Below are 17,431 nucleotides of genomic sequence, written 5' to 3'. Positions count from 1 at the left end.
CTATAGCAGGAGGCTATGCCCCCTGCACCCCCCACACCCACATTACTAAAATATACAAACTCTGAGATCGCACTACATTGCGAAAATGGGAAATCTTCCCTTTCCGCTCTGTACGGAGATCTCCATTTAGTCCGATCGAACTTTTACAAGTTCGAACATATGGTCTCGGCCATATGTGGTTCGAACTTATAAATGTTCGATCGACTGAAGGGGACCCATATACATATACACAGATATATATATATATATATATATATATATATATATATATATATATGTATATTTTTTTATACATACACACACACACACACACACACATGTCTATATATATATATATATATATATATATATATATATATATATATATATATATATATATATATATATATATATATATCGAGAGAGAGAGAGAGAGATAGATACATATATCTATAAATACCCTGTCCAAGGCAAGCATATCATCTTGCTTTTATGACCATGTATTTTTCTGTCCAACTTGCTCTTTGTAAACCCTTGTATTCCATAAATGCTATACCTTGCCTGTATGTTATGTTTCAGTTCCTTCCTCATCTCTGCAAATACATAATCTATGAGCTTTCTTTTTAAATGTCAACCACAAAACACACCAAGAGTCTTAAAATCCATCACTGATCCATATCATTTATCAATGATCCATATACTTATTTTCAATAACTTCATACCCACCACCACCTGATCCAATATTCTGAAAATGTCTATATTGATAATCACATTGTGTTTCATATTCAGATGCAAAAATGCCAACATGTGATAAACAATTGGAACTGCAAACCCTCCCCTGATCATATCTCGCCATCCATATCCAAACAGTACAGTATGTGACTCCTCCATCTTGATCCAAGAATTGAGCAGAGTTCAATGGATTTCTCAGCAATGCTACATTACTAACTTGTAGCTACTTTACCAGTCTTATGTACAAGACCATGGAGAGAATTATCATGAACTTGATCAATAACAACATGGGAATTCTCCAAACACTGGACCAGACCTAATTTAGCTTTGTCAAAGGGAGGTCTTGCCTGCTCAATCTGGTGGACTTCTTCAATAAAGTCACCAGGGCCAAAAGGTACCCACCACTTATCTAGACCTAGACAAAGCTTTCAACACAATCCCCCACTCAGGGATCATAGATACACTTATTGAGTTAGACATAAACCTCTACATCGTCAGATGGATAGCCAACTGGTTCACTGACAGGACACATGTCATCCGGATAGGTGAATCCACTTCTGATAAGAAACCTGTTACTAGTGGTATACCACAGGGCTCAGTGTTGGGACCCCTCCTGTTTAGTATATACTTCTCTGAAGTGGAAGTGAAGGCCAATGTAGCAGGCCTCTGGCTCACCAAGTTTTCCAATGACTGTAAGCTGGGAGCAATCATTGAATCACTAAATGATGCTGACATCCTACAAACAGGCCTAAAAATGACAAATAACTGGTGCCAAAACCATGCTCTGAGATTAAATGCTAAAAAATGTGTAATCATATCCATTGGTAAATCACATTGCCCTGCAAATTATAATATTAATAGCACACCCCTGAAAGTACACCCAGTGGTGAGGGACCTAGGAACACAGATAGGTAGTAACCTAAACTTTGACCAGAAGGTGGCTAAGGTAGTGAGGAAATCCTTCTGTGTGGCACAACTTATAAATAAAGGCATGGCAGCAAGATCAAAGGAAGTCATACTGCCACTATACTTGGTCTCATCAGACCCAAAATCAAGTACACTGCTCCCTTCTTCATGTACCTAACCAGACACATGCACCATTTGGGGTGGTCCCAGAGGTTTCTCACTAAAAAATACAATGTGTAAGACACGTGTCTTATGCAGTCCAGCTAAAGGCCCTATCCGTTTACTCCATCTCATGTCGTTTATTGAGAGGTGACATACGCCTGACCTACAAGGCATTCTCTGATCTTGCCCTGATGAAAATGTTAAATATTGACAAGAAAAATTATACAAGTATTATATGTTCCATGGACCTGAACCTTATTTACAACTCTAACAGAACTTGCTGGAGAGACAGATTTGTATACCAAAGGCTACCTCATCTATGGAATAAACATCCCATCTTCATAAAACAAAGCCTGCCCTGACTCTCTTCAAAAATAATTTGGTTAAATGGATGGGGAACCATAAATTCACTCCCAGGGTACTGCCCATGTTCCTTATGTACAGGGACAGTCTGTAAAATGCCTCAGGAATCCAACACCCAAAGAACCACTACCCTGATACCACCCCCATCCCATTTCTGAGAATTAAGATATAATATTGTCATATCCTGGGTATAATTGGCTAGGCTTGTAAAGGATATTGTGCCATTAGCCTAGTAATAACCTATGAACCTATGAACTTACCCCATCATACCCATAATGTAATTCAAATTGCCATCTAACCAAGTCCAGATGCAGAAAAGGACTAACTCACAAAACAGTCTAACACTCCACTCCAAAAGAAAAGTACAAAGACACATAACAAAGTTCCTGACACTCCCTCAAGTGTGCATTCACAACCGATAATATCACATAGTCATACTCCACTATTAAGTGACTCAAAATTTGAATCCCCTAACAAAATTATTTAACACTAAACTATGTTTCATCTCTTCCATCATTTCTCATTTCTAGTACCTCAAAAATTAGTTTTCCACACCTGGACTTGAGATTCTGTCAAACAAGATTCTTCACTTGTGCACCACTTATTACTCCATGAAGAGATTTCCTTTTTCTAAAGATGTTTGGAATATACTTTTCTGAGGTGCAGGCCAAAACAAGTGGGCTATGGCTGACCATATTTACAGATGAATGCAAGGTGGGTGCTGTCATCAATTCCACTAGTGATGTGGAGATCCTCCAAGAGGGTCTCACCCAAACACATGACTGGTGCCAGAAACATGGCCTGAAACCGAATGCCAAAAAATACATCATTATCTCTTTTGGGGGGGGGGGGTAACATCCCCACAAATTATCACATTAATAACAAGATCCTAAGCATGCAATCAGTGTTGAGGGACTTGGGTACCCAGGTTGATAGCAAATTAACTTTTGACCCTCATATTGCCTCCGTTATACGGAAAGTTTTCTACATGGCCCACCTTATTAGGAAGGGTATCTCATCCAGGAACAAGGAGGTTATAACATCCTTGTATTTTTCCTTTGTAAGAACCATTATTGAGTACAACTCCCCTTTCAGCATGTACCTCACAAAGCACATGCAGCAGCTGGAGAGACCACAGAGGTTCCTCACCAGGAGAATCCAGGGCCACAAAAATCTACCCTAAACAGGTAGCGTAAAAGCCTTGTCCCTCTACTCAGTCTCATACAGATTCCTTAGAGGTGACCTCTGTCTGGCATACAAAGCAATCTGAGACCCTGCCTTGATGGGACTGCTGTATATCCACAAGTCAAGCTCCACTTGAGTAACCAACACGTGTGACTTCCACCTGATCTGTGACATCAATAGGACTTGTTGAAAGAACATATTTGTGTCCCAGAGACTGCCCTTTTGTGGAATAGGCTCCCTCTCTTCATCAAGCAGAGTGCCTCATTAACCCTTTTTAAGCACAACCTGGATAACTGGATGGGTAAAGAAAATGCATCTCTGGGATTCCACAACAAGATAGCAAGCCCAATGAGGGTAAGACTAATAAACAGACTAAGGAAACCAAAAAAATTGACTTAAAAGCTCCACTTTAATAGCTGTAAAAACAAAAAAATCTCAGTAACTAAGCGCTTTTGCCAAGAAACATTGGCTTCATCAGAGTTAATGGGAACAAGGCACACACCTCTAAATACGTCCTCATTATTTAATCAGCCAATCAACACTATTAAAGTGGAGCTTTTAGTACCACACAAAACAAAACACAACTCAAAAACTCTGAAGCACTTGTATTAAGGTATAACTACCAAGCACCTTTACTTGTGGCAGTGATCAATAGATCCTGGCACATTTGTTTGGATGAACAGACTAAAGAAAAGGTGGGGGCTGTACCTAGGTTTGTGTTTAGTAGGGGTAAAAACATTAAGAATATTCTTGAAGGACCTACAACCAAGAGACACAACTCGGTTATGTACAAATGTGGGGCATGTAAATAATGTGAATATATTAATGATGGACTGTATGTTTTAGTACAAAGTTATGATTGGTCTTTACCATGCCCAGGGAGATGCAGTTGCAACACATCTATGTTAGTGTATATTGAAACTTGCATCAGCTGTTAAGGGTTTTATGTGGGCAAAACAGTATGTAGGCTTAGAGATAGAATACCTGAACATCTTAAAGCAAAAAAACAAAAACATGTACACAATGCTTTGTTTGTCCACAGTAGTGTTTGTCCGAACTTTAAGAAATTTATTTTCTTTGTTATTGATTGTGCTTTTCCGAGCAAGAGGGGTGGCGATGACAGGCTCAAGGTTGAAAACATGGAATATAGGTGGCAGGTTAGGCTCAATGCTACAAGTTTACCAGGCTTGAATGATAGTATAGTATCACTTCAGTGCTGAAACAAAGAGCCAGGGAAATTTAGGCGATCTGGCTGCGAAGCTGTATAATTGAGGAATGACTTCATATATGAATTATCAGTTATTTTTATATATCTATAAAATGGATTTTTTACATCTATTATTATTTTATGGTAATATAAATACATTTCTATTGGAAGTATTTTAGGTATGAAATGAATTTTCATGTTTAGGAACTATGCTGGTCTTTATGATTACTCATAATTTTATGAATGGGTTGAAAAGAAATAACCATTGTTGATTGGCTGATTAAATAATGAGGACATGTATTTAGAGGTGAGTGCCTTGTTCCCATTAATTTTGATGAAGCCAATGTTTCTTGGCGAAAGCGCTTAGTTATTGGGATTTTTTTGTTTTTACCGCTATTAAAGTGGAACGTTTAAGTCCGTTTTTGGTACCCCTGGGATTCCACCTGTGTCCCTGCTGGACAGGAGCATTAGGTGCTGACTTGGAACATAGGCTAAATTCTTGGCTAGGCTTGTAAGGGCCTCAGAGCCAATATTCTAGTAACTTCCTATGATCCTATAGATTTCTTACTGTTAACCTATTATTTTATTCAGGCACTGCCCAACAGGATTCAAACACCTAGTGGGTCATAATCACCACAGCTGGCAGGGGTGTTTGCTTTGCTGCTGCAACCCTACATCTAATGGCTGAAATGTGCTTTGACCTGCTACACCTTCCCTAATGTGCATGCATACTGCTATACCTGCCCAATAACGGTTACCCTGCATATGCTGCTTAGCAGCCTCAGGCACATATTTCCAGGCAATAAGCTGTATGTTGTTCTCCAGACCTCCTTGAGCATGTCAGCACAGGTGCAGACCAGGCAATTTCATTGCCTCACCAAGGCTGAGGGAACAAGAGCCAGCTGCTCATTCCAACCCACCCCTACAAGCTCCTCCTGTGCCTGGGTCCCTCACAGCCTGGATTGAAGTTAATGTTTTAAATCTCTGCACCTCTGGGCTGATGGCTACTATTGTATCTTGACAGAAAAGTCCAATACTACACATTTTTCAAAAGCTTTAATAAATAATCCATATCAAAGGCAATAAGGAAGAAGTCAGATGGAATGGTTGCATAACTGAGGAGTACCTGGAAGCAGGAAAAGGAGGAACTGTTGCAGACTAGTTTGATCTGGATGCTAATTGCAAATCCTTCCCAGGTGAATATTCTCTCTGAGCACAGTGTAACAGTTAGGCCCAACAAATGGCTACAGAAGTACTACAGCTATAAAGTTTACTAAAATAAGGATTATTCTGAAGAAAGCAAATACGTGAATTTTTTGGGGGTGGCAGGACAACCATGTACTGGGAAGACCAGCAAACACTGAAGAATGGGAAATTCTCTTTTTATGGTATATTCATGGTTACGTTTTCTTTGGAACAGCAAAATACAACATTATAAATCATAAAGCACAAGCATTAAAGAGCATTACACATCTAATACTTCAGGTCTGACTTTGGTTTAAAACAAATGCAAATGTTTCTGTTTTGCCAGGGTAGTCTTGCAGATCAGATTGCCTTTGTTGTCTATCCTAGATTTAAAGAGGTTGTTCTGTATTTTCATCTCCATTGTGTAGCCTGGCACAAGATCTATGTGGAAGTGGTACAAATCTCAGAAAAAGAATACATTTACAAAGTACTTCATTTGGAACTGTTGAAACTGGCCATCATTACACTTCTCAACGTGCTTGAAAGCAGCATTCTCTTCACCATCCTAAAAAATTCAGATGTTTAATTTTTGTGAGAACAGTTTTTGTTTATTTCCACATTCATATGCAAACAAGGCAAGGTGTCTTTTTACCCTAATCAGTCTTGACTTGTGGCCTGTTCATGCAAAAATACTATACATTCCCTCCAGTACATATCTTTTGAGCATGTACTTTTAACTCCCAGTTCTGTGGCCCTTGCCTTTAAAAAAATGAAGTTATCACCTCACAGTTCAAACCAATATTTATATCTCTGAACTGTAAGTGTTACTACAAAACTGTGAATGGCACACTATTCAGGATAAATGAATCTTTACATTAGTGGCATTCATTCAGTTTGATGCTTTAAACTGGATTTTATAAGCCAAAAAATCAGTGAATATTAATGTTGTAATGTCATATAAACAGCTTATGATATTTCAGTAAGTATTCAAGCAAGGTACATACTGCCAGGAGGATTTTTTTCATACAACTGTGAGCTTTCATATGAGGCTATGCAGTTCTGTCTGTGGTACCTGAATGTTGAGATATTTAGAGAAATATGAAAATTATTAAAATACAAGTAAACCGTATAGAAATATAATATTCAATATTGTCTTAGCAGTTATCTTATATCTTTAGCTGCATTAGACAGATGTTAAATATCAATACAGTTGTGTTTGCTGTCATGTATGTTTTAAGATGAAAATTTCTGATACCTCGTGGTTTTGGAATTAATAATGCAAATATGAACAAGCAGTATTTGACAGCTAGAGGTGTCAGTAGGATGTAACTGCAGAAACGCCTGGAGGCGAACTTGGCTGTGATGAGTAGAGGCCAGCAAAGCCAAGCCCCACTAGCTGTAGTCATGCATGTTTTGGCTTTTTTTGTCTCCATAAGTAAAGAATAGGTAAATTGTTTATCTATACTTCAGGAAACACAGAGCTTAAAATTAAGCCTGATGTGCTTAAACATTAAGCCACCTGCAAAATATTCCAAACAGCATCGAAACCAAAGGGAAAAGGTTACACAGACAAACCTCCCAGCCAAAACTACATGAAAGATCCGGCTGGGCAAAAGTCCTCCCTGTAATACCTTATACCTACTGTTGTGGAGGCTCATGAAATATATGCAAATGACCCATTAAAGACGTACCGGTGTTTCAGCTACATGACTAATGAATGCCCATAACTTTTTAGATTCTAAGTCTTTATGGGTACACTGGACCAGTAAAGCCAAACCTCACTAGCTGTAGACATGCATGTTTTGGCCTTTTTTAACCTCATTAGTTTCTAACGTATAAGTGGATTGGTTGACTATACTTTGTAAACACAAAGCTTAAAATCAAGCCTGATGTTCATAGAAATTAAGGCATCTGCAAAATACCCCAAACAATATCTAAATCAAAGGGCAAAAGTGTCACACAGACAAAACACCCAGCAAAATCTGCAAACGGTTTTAAAAAAGTGAAGATTCTAGCTTGTCGGGGTCTTTCTTGCAGTTTTTATTGGGTGGTTTGTCTATATGACCTTTCTGCTCTTTATTTTGGATATTGTGATATTACCCAATTGCTATATTTGTTTGATTTCCTTCTGTTCATAAGTTCATAGGTGTTTACTAGGCTAACGACCACAAGGGCCTTTTTAAGCCTAGCCATGCATCCCAAATCTCTGACAAGTTCTGATACCCTTGATAAGTGTAAGCATGGGCCTGGGAGATGAGCCATTTACAAGTTACCTGTTTGCATTAGAGACATAGGTGCCAAACCAGGGATGATGTTCTGGTTTCCCATGCCAGTTTCTTTTACAGTGAACTAAAACTAAATGAAATGGAAGAAGAAGGGTTACTTAATAAATCTACGGTCTTGAAGATAATGTGAGACTGCAATACGAAACTACTAATAAACTTGTATAAGATATTTCCCTTGTTTCTTTGTTAAGTATTTGTGATGACATTTGTGCTGTGAGAATAGCGATGAACCTTACATATTCCCAGCATAAGCTTATAACAGTTAGAATGCTGTATATGGCTGCCTATATTAATTATTCAGAGCTAAGATTTATGGTTAAAAATAACTGCTAAATATTAATCTTAACTGAAAACAGAGTCAAGGCAGTTATTATTTAGCATATCATAATAATAAAAAACATATCTTTGCACAGTATAGGATATCTCCCAATATGTTGTTTATTTATATGTGAGACACAAATCACTCAATGAAATCAACTAAGATACAACAAGTGATGCAATATCATTTACTGGATTAACACAGATGCTGTAAAAGAATTACTTCAAACTTTTTACAACATGCAACCTTCTTTTGCAACTTGAAGTATCAATTTGAAGGCTTTATTTTATCTCTATTAAAGTAAGAAAACTCTATACTCATAAGCTTAAATTTTAGGAGTTATATGAATTACTTTTTTGTGTCTAATTTCTGGTTATTATGGCAATGTCGCCACAACTGTTACTGTATTTATTTATTATAATTTATTTTATTTTACATTTGTTTACCAGAAAAGTCCGACTGGACACATGTCCTTTTTCAGCGGAGGCCCTGGGAGAAAAGCTCCAGTTACAACAGTAAAATGCAAAACACAAAATACAAAATAAGTAACAAAAAATATACAAATATTATACAACAATGTACAATGCAAGTCAATAAATACTTGGTAGGAATACTGTAAACTTTTACATAGATGTACCCTGTACAAGTCACCAAGGCTATGTACTTGTAATGTTCATAACAATATCAATCTAATGTTATAGAAACAGCAGGTCATTTGAGGCATTTCATACAGAGTAGTAGCAAATATCTTCTAGTTTGTTATATGTTACTTGGAGACATTAAAGTGCGATTCATCTTTACAAAGTGTTAAAGATAATTGCACAAGCAAGAGTTAGTGTTATTCTTTTCTTTATTGATTATGTTAATGGTAGATTGCGTATAGTGTTAGGTGTGAGGTAGGTAGGAATTACAGAGAACTGGTGGAGTAGGAGATAGTAATTAGCTGGGAGTAGTGCAAGGGCAGATCCAGTTGTCAAGGAAGTAGATTTTTAAGGCCGGTTTAAATGTTGTTAGGGATGATAGGGAGAAAAGATTAGTTGGTAAGGCATTCCAGAGTTTACCTATGTAGTTTGAAAGGAGGGACTCTCCTGCTTGATTTTTGGATGTATATGTTTTTATGTGGTTTCTGTTGGTGGATCGGAGTAGTCTAGCAGGTGCATAGGGTTTAAGAAGAGTTTGAAGGACAGGTATTTTTTCAGGCTCAGAGAGAATTTTGTGGGCCATTGAGGGTTGTGTGCAGTGAAGGAGTTGTGGAAGTTCTAACTAGCTGAGTTGCTTGAGTGCTAGGCACTGATGAGATCTAGCTGGTGAACTTGTGGCAAATCTTGCGATTTTATTGTAGCAGGTTTCCAGTTTTTGTAATTCAGTCTTCTTAATGTTGGTGAGAATGGGGGTTACATATAGTAAAGTGGAGAGTAGATGGGTTTGAGCGACAGCTCTTTTGGTATTTTTTGTGAAGTAGTGTTTGTTCCTATATAGGGTACTGAGTTTTTTGGGTACTTTTTAACTGTCTGAGAAATGTTAATATCAAATTTAAGTTTATTGTCAATTTCTATTCCTAGTAGTTTTGTGTGCTGCGAGAGAGTTATGCAGGTATTATGTGAGGTAATGTAGAAAGTGTTAGGTTAGGGAACAGTTTTGTTAGGAGAGAATACTAATAGTTTGTGTTTTAGGGTTTAAGATTAAATTTGCATTTGTTAGCCAGGATTCACATTCTTGAAAGGATTTCTAAGTTAGAGTCTTAAGCTGTAATAGGGCGGGTGCAGAACAAATCCCTGTTAAGTCATCTGCGTATCGGATAAGCGATGCATGAGAGGTTACAAGATGTAGGTTATTAGTAAATATACAGAATAGGAGTGGGCCTAATATAGAGCCTTGTGGCATGCCAAGCTCAACTGGTAACAAGGGTGATAGGGTCTGTTGCCATGAGTCTGCTTGTTGACATCCTGTCTGTGAGATAATCTTTGAACCATGCAAAGGTGGATTTACATAACTAGATCTGAGAGGGTGTTAAGAAGGTTTGTATGGGAGACCATATCAAATGGTTTTGACAGGTCTAAGAAGATAGAGGAGGCATAATGATTATTGATCCTGTGAAGATTGATGATATTAGTAAATGACAATAGTGCAGTTGTTGTGCTATGGAATGGCTTAAAATCGTGCTGGTATCAGAAGTGTATTATTAAGTAGGTAGTCTGTGACTTGCTTATGAATTACTCTTTCTAAAATTTTAGAGATTGGTGACAATATTGCAATTGGTCGATAGTTGTTAAGATCAGTTCATGGGCCACCCTTATGTAGACGAATAATGTACGCAGTTTTCCAGATAGAAGGGACCTGGTGTTCAGCTATTGATCTATTGATTAGTATTGATATAGGGTATGCGATGCCATCTGCTGTTAACTTTAAGTATTCTGCGGGTAGTTTGTTGTCTGCTAGTTAGTTGGTTTTAGTTTTTTCAGAAGTTTTTTGATGGTATTAGTTGATACTGGTTGCAATGAGAAGGTGGATGAAATGTTAGGTATTGGGAAGGAGGGTTTGTTAGTAGTGGGTATTTGACTTTTAGCTAGTTCTAGGATGGTTTCTGTAAAGTATTTGTTAAACTGGGTGTCTATATATAGTCTGAGTTATTGGTGGTAGGGGTGGGGTTCCTATTTTATCTGGGTGAATGACATTATTATTGAGGACCAGAATTTTTGTGGGTTTTGTTTGGTGTTTGGCTTGTATTTCAGTGTAGTAGTTAACTTTATTTGTTTTAATTTCTTTCTTTGCTTTATTCCTTAGTTCCCGATAAATTTGAAATGTGATTTGGGACTTATTAGTTTTCCAGGAAGACTAAGCCTTATCTCTAAGTCTGAGATTTAGTGTTTTTTTTATCCATGGGGCATACTTGGATTTAATGCCTATATATCTACGTGGTACTTGCGAGTCAAGAATGGAAAGGAAAGTAGTGCTGATGTACTTTACTGCATCTTGAAGGGGTAAGGGCTTTAAAGGTATCCAGTTACAATGTTTAAGAATCTCTATAAGTTTGCAGCGGTTCTGTTTCTTTTTATTTCTTATTTGTAGGAGTATGGGTTGTTTAGATTGCATTGTTTTCTTTCTCAACAGATAAGTGGAAAAATGATCACTAATGCTGTCTGGCTGACAACCTGAGAGGTGGTATAGGTTTGGCCTGTTTGTTAACATGCAGTCTAGGGTGGAATGTCTGTCTGAAGTTTTATTAACCCTAGTGGGTCTCTGGATGAGTTGGGAGAAACTGTGTAGGTTGATATAATTTTTGGGATTTAAGGAATTGCAACCTGACCAGACTATATTAAAATCACCCAATATAAGTGTTTCCTGAGGTATGTTATTGCAACACTAGTGTAGTAAGTTTTCCAGCATTGGAATATTATCTCCTGGTGGCATGGAAAGACCTATCATATATATTTTTATTGGGGTTGATTTTTAGTTTGGCATACAGTATTTCTACATTTCTAAGTTCTAAGGTAATGTCGGATAATGTTTCTATGGAGAGATGTTTTTTATATAGTAGGGCAACACCACCACCTCTTTTATTTATGCTGTCAGAGCATATAATGTTATAGCCTGGGGGTAGAATCTTGTTACTATTGCTGTTAGGATTTAACAAGGTCTCTGTAAGTAGAGCAATGTCTGGGGAGTAGAGAGCTATGTTAGCCTGGAGCTCATGAATTTTATTGTTTATACTTCTGATGTTCATATTTAGTATTACAATATCTGCTTTTTCTCTACTGGGAATGATAGATGTCTGATTAGTGTTGATTTGCAGCCCTGGCTGGGTCAGGATTTGGACAAATGTCTCCACACAGGGTTAGTCTAGCTGCAATTTGTATAATATGCTTTAGGTGTTTAGTAAAACTTTTGTCATATTTTAAGGAGATAGAGGGGAAGTTTGAGTAGCACGGTTTTGGCAGTTTGGCTTGGGAAAAGGTTGTCTCATTAAAGATGGAGCTACCTATATAGATGTTAGCTGGCTTGAAGGTAATGGGATGGATATTAGAGGTGGAGGGGTATGGGGGGATGGGAAAGCTTGAGTGATACAAAGTGATGATAGTTATAAATATTAGTAGATTTAGTGAGGCCATACAGAAGACTATCTGGTATACTGATTTCTTGTTTAGCTGGTAGGGCATGACTGATTGGCTTAGAAAGATGTTTGGGATTGTAAGATAAATTATTTATAATACAGAGAGGATGGTAAGATGACTGTGCTACAGAGTAGGAAATTATATGGAAAGGATGGAAAGTATTAGGAGTGTAAGAACTGTTTGATTACTTATAGAAGGACATATGACGTGGCTATGGTAGATGTAATGGAGGGGTTAAGAGCAGGTATGTGATAAGTTAAAGGGAATGGAGATTTGATTGGTGGAGGCTAGGAGCAATGAGAGAGGTTATGAAGGGAGAAGAGTTTTGATTGGAGGAGGTTTGGGCCTATGAGTATAAACCAGAGGAGAGCAGGGGTGGGTGAGAAATGGGGTAGGGTAGAGGAGCGGAGTGGAGCCCAAGCGAAGCGAGGGCAGAATGGAGTGGGTAGGAACCCAATTCTCAAGAAACAACCAGAGAGATTGTTCTCAGGAAGGAAAAAAGGTACGAGTGTAGAGTTACTGGGTTAAAATAATCCAAGGAATTTTGCAGAAATATCTAGGGGGGGATAATATAAGTAGCTAGTGATAATATCTTTGGTGTTATTACTGCCAACAGGGAGACCCTAATCCTGAACAAAACATCGGCAGTGCCAAACAGCTGCCATCCTGAGTGCAGCAAAAGGTAACAGTTTTACCACTTGCTAGCTCTTTTTTAAAAGCACAGTATTATTCTATTATAAAAGTAGCAGAGCAATACTTCTTAGTATAAGTGATACTCAAGGTATGGAGTTTTGAGCATACAAGTCTTTTTCCTGTGTTTTGATATCTGCTGCCTCTACTCGGGTTCTGATCAGTGTGTTTAGCTGTCTATCGCAATCTTAAGAAACCTGCAGGTACTGAACTGCTCAATGTAATATCTGGTACTTTGTACTAAGAGAGAAAATTAAGAAACAGAGTAAATACTGCAAAAGAAAAGAAGGTTGCAATCTAGCCAAACAAAGACAGTGATATTATCTAGCACTATGATACTAAGTAGTTTAAAAAGTCATTCAGTTGAACGGACATAGCCGTTGATGTAAGAATGGTATTAACAAACCTAACAATTCTCTGTGCCGTTCAACAGAATACAGGTTAGCCAGTACTGGCTACTTTACCATATACAGATGCTATGAAATTAGAACTAATAACATTAGGCATTTAACAACTGTATTGGACCATTGCTTCTATAATACATTAAAAGCAGTATGCAAAGTAATGCTATGAATCAGTATACGTTCAACACAACTGCGCATTTAACAACTGAATTAGGCATTTGCTTCAGAAGAACATTAAAAACAGTACACAAAGTTATGCTATAAATCAGTGTGCGTTCAACACTTTGAGTTTTAAAAGCAATATATTTAGTAATGCTAAACATCAATGTAAGTACATTGCAACTGTGCAGAATCGTAAATGTAAAAATTTTACTGGAAGTACAAAACACGAGGTTTGTACATCAGGTCCAAACCCTAGAAATGCACGTATTCAAAATTTCCGACTCTATACTCGCATTTGGGTGATGAAACATGTAACAAAGATATAACTCAGTTTGCCAGACTTATAACAGTAAACTATATCAATGTAATCAGTTGCAGTGATACTAAATACTTGGTATTTACACTTAGGTTCATAGGTTCATAGGTTCATACTAGGCTATCTGCCCTAGGGCATTTATAAGCCTAGCCAGAGTGTGTTTGGCTTTCGCAACCCATTTTAAAATAATTTTGCTATGCCCTTTTTCGAGGTTAGTATACTGTGCCTCTGTCTAACAGTGACACAGAAGTGATACCCGGGGTAAACCTACGATCTCCCATCCACTCATCAAGATTCCTCTTGAAGAGAGTCAATGAGGGACTCTGCATTACCTGGACTGGGATTTTATTCCAGAGTGAAGGGAGCCTCTGTGTTATGAATCTGTCCCTCCAGCATGTCCTATTTATTTCAGTGCTGAGGTTCAAGTCTCTTGAGCTCGTAGCTCGATGGGATTTGGATTTTCTGAGGTGCAGCATGTCCATTAATTCCGGGTTGGACATGGCTTTATACATCAGCACAGATTGCCTCTGAGCAGGCGGTATGCCACTGAGTAGAGCTGGAGTTTCTTTAACCGGGCAGCATATAGCATCTGTTTGAGCCCTTTGATCCTCTTGGTGAGGTACTTTTGGGGTCTTTCCAGTTGCTGCAGATGTCTGGTAAGGTACATCCCAAAAGGGGCATTGTACTCAATTATGGGCCTGATGAGGGATGAGTAAAGAGGCACGATGACCTCCCCTGATCTAGATGTGAATCCCTTCATGATTAGGTGGGCTATATAAAATGTTTTTCTAACCACTTTGGCCACGTGGTTGTCAAATGAGAGATTGCTATCAACTTGGGTCCCCAGGTCCCTAATTACTTCTTCTGTACTTAATAGATTACCACCTATGTGGTAATTTGTGGGCACTTTGTTTTTGCCAAAGGGATGACTATACACTTTTGGCATTTAGCTTGAGGCCATGGCTCTGGCACCAGTTGTCTGTTTCTATGAGGCCCTTTTGGAGGATGCTTGTGTCGGCTGGAGTGTCGATTATGGTGCCCAGTTTGCAGTCATCTGCAAACTTGGTCAGCCACAGTCCTTCCGTGTTGGCCTGTACCTCCGAGAAATATATACCGAACAAGAGAGGTCCCAGGACTGAGCCTTGTGGGACGCCACTTGTAACTGGTTTGGAGTCTGACATGGCTCCAGCAATTCTAACCATGTGGGTTCTGTCCTTGTGCCAGTTTGCAACCCATCTAGTGACATAGGGGTTTATATTTAAGCTGGTGAGCTTATCTATAATGCCCGAGTGGGGTATTGTATCGAAGGCTTTTGCGAGGTCCAGGTAGGCTGTGTGGACCACCTTTCCCTTGTCAATGGCCTTAGTGACTGTTTCAAAGAAATCAACCAGGTTTAAGAGGCAGGATCTGCCCTTAACAAAGCCAAGCAGGGTAGGATCCAGTGTCTGTAGGTCTCCAATATCTTTATTTATGAGGTCCATGATGATCCTTTCCATAGCTTTGCAGACCAAGCTAGTCAGGCTTATGGGGCAATAGTTTCCAGGATCAGTTGAGGCACCACCTTTGTGGAGAGGGACCACTGTTGCTGTACGCCACTCTTTGGGTACATATCCTGTAGTAAGGCTGAGATTGAACAGTAGTTTTATGTTTGGGTTTAGCTCTTCTTGGAGTTCATGTAGGACGCAGCCTGGGACACCATCTGGTCCCATTGATGCTGTGTTTTTTGCTTTGGAGAGGGCAGCTCTTACCTGAGCATCTGAGATGTCAGGGGGGCAGCACTCTGCTGGGATAGATATTTGCCCTTTTGGTGGGGGGGGAGTTGCGCTGAACCTGTCAGCTAGGATGTTGGCAATGTCTGTGGGTTCGATGTATTTTTTGTCATTTTGGACTAATTCTGAGCATATCTGGGAATTCCCACCCAGGTTCCTAACATAACTAAAGAAAGCCTTGTGATTAACCTTAGTGTCTTGTGCAATTTTTCTCTCAAAACTGGCCTTAGACGATTTTATGAGTGCCCATAGTTTTTTGCTAATACTGATCAGAGATGCCTTCCCTTTTTGGGATTTTGCTCTATCATGTAGTAGTTTCCTTCTTCTATTTTATAGTTTGTTTATGGCTGGGGTCCACCAGACAGGACATCTGCCTTTGGAGGATTAGGACTTGGTTTTATTTGGGATTGCATGATTCATGCATTCCTGAAGGTGTTCATAGAATGAGTTTATAAAGGATTCTGCGGTCTGGGCCGTATTTTCCACAGGCCCGGGGGCTTTGAAGGATTCCACCTCGGTTTTGAGGAGTGTGAAATTTGCATTAGAAAAGTTTTTCACTGTGGTTTTCAGGGCAGGGGGTGGAGTCAGGATGTGAATATCCAGTGAGATTAGTTTATGGTCTGATCTTACCAATGAGGGATACACTTCTGGTCTGGAGCATAGAGTCCCCATGTTGGTGATGATCAGGTCCAGTATGTTTTCCCCTCTTGTGGGAGTGGTAACAAGTTGTTCCATAGCATTTGAGTTTATAAATTCTAGGAACCTTTGGGCTAGGGTGTTGGAGCTAGAGTAATGCTCCCAGTCTATGTTTGGGTAGTTGAAGTCACCCAATATAATGGTGTTTAAAGAGATCTTCATATTTTCCAGTGTTCTCAGGAAGGCCGAGTGGGGTTCCTGGGTTTGGGAGGGTGGTCTGTAGCAGGCTATAAACTGGAAGGCAGTTTTACCCACTGTTAGTTGCACATGGATAGTCTCTGATGCTTCGTGCTGTGCCACCAACCTGGAGGTGTGGGTATCTTTGATGAATATTGATACTCCCCCTCCTTTTGTTGTTCGGTCCAAGGAAAAACATGGTATGAGGTATAACCTGGTAGTGCTGGGGTGCTCTCAGGAGCCTTAAACCAGATTTCTGTTACTGCACAGATATCGATGTTCTCCATGCTAAGGAGAGTTTCGAGTGTGTGCATCTTGAGGTTTAGACTTCTGGCGTTGAGTAGCATTACTCTTAGTTTCTTATCCCTTGTGATACCTATGGAGGTGGGTTTGTCTTTTGAGCCTTGCCTAAAAAAGGCACTATGGGGGTAGCAAGAGCCTTTGCCAATATCCGAAAGCCCAGGGGTGACAGGTGTAAGCCGTCCCTAGCGATGCATCGTGGCTTGTCGAGCATGTCATCCCAGGCTGACAGGCATTGGATCCCCTTTGAATGACACCAATACTTAAGCCAATTGTTGAAATTGATCATCTTGTCTTCATATTGTGGCATCATTCTTGGTGAGGGTAAGATGCTACTCAAGGTCAGGGTCATACCGGCCTGGGCTACATGCTCAGAGAGCTCCTCTATGTCTCTTTTCATGTAGTCCAGGGAGGTACATCTCAGATCATTCACACCATCATGGACAATGACTGAGTCATATTTGTACTTGTCTTGGAGGGAC

This window comes from Protopterus annectens, chromosome 2.part1 (genome assembly GCF_019279795.1).
Source record: "Protopterus annectens isolate FY-2018-M chromosome 2.part1, PAN1.0, whole genome shotgun sequence".
Classification (NCBI taxonomy): Eukaryota; Metazoa; Chordata; order Ceratodontiformes; family Protopteridae; genus Protopterus; species Protopterus annectens.
Note: the sequence above shows the minus strand (reverse complement) of the source record.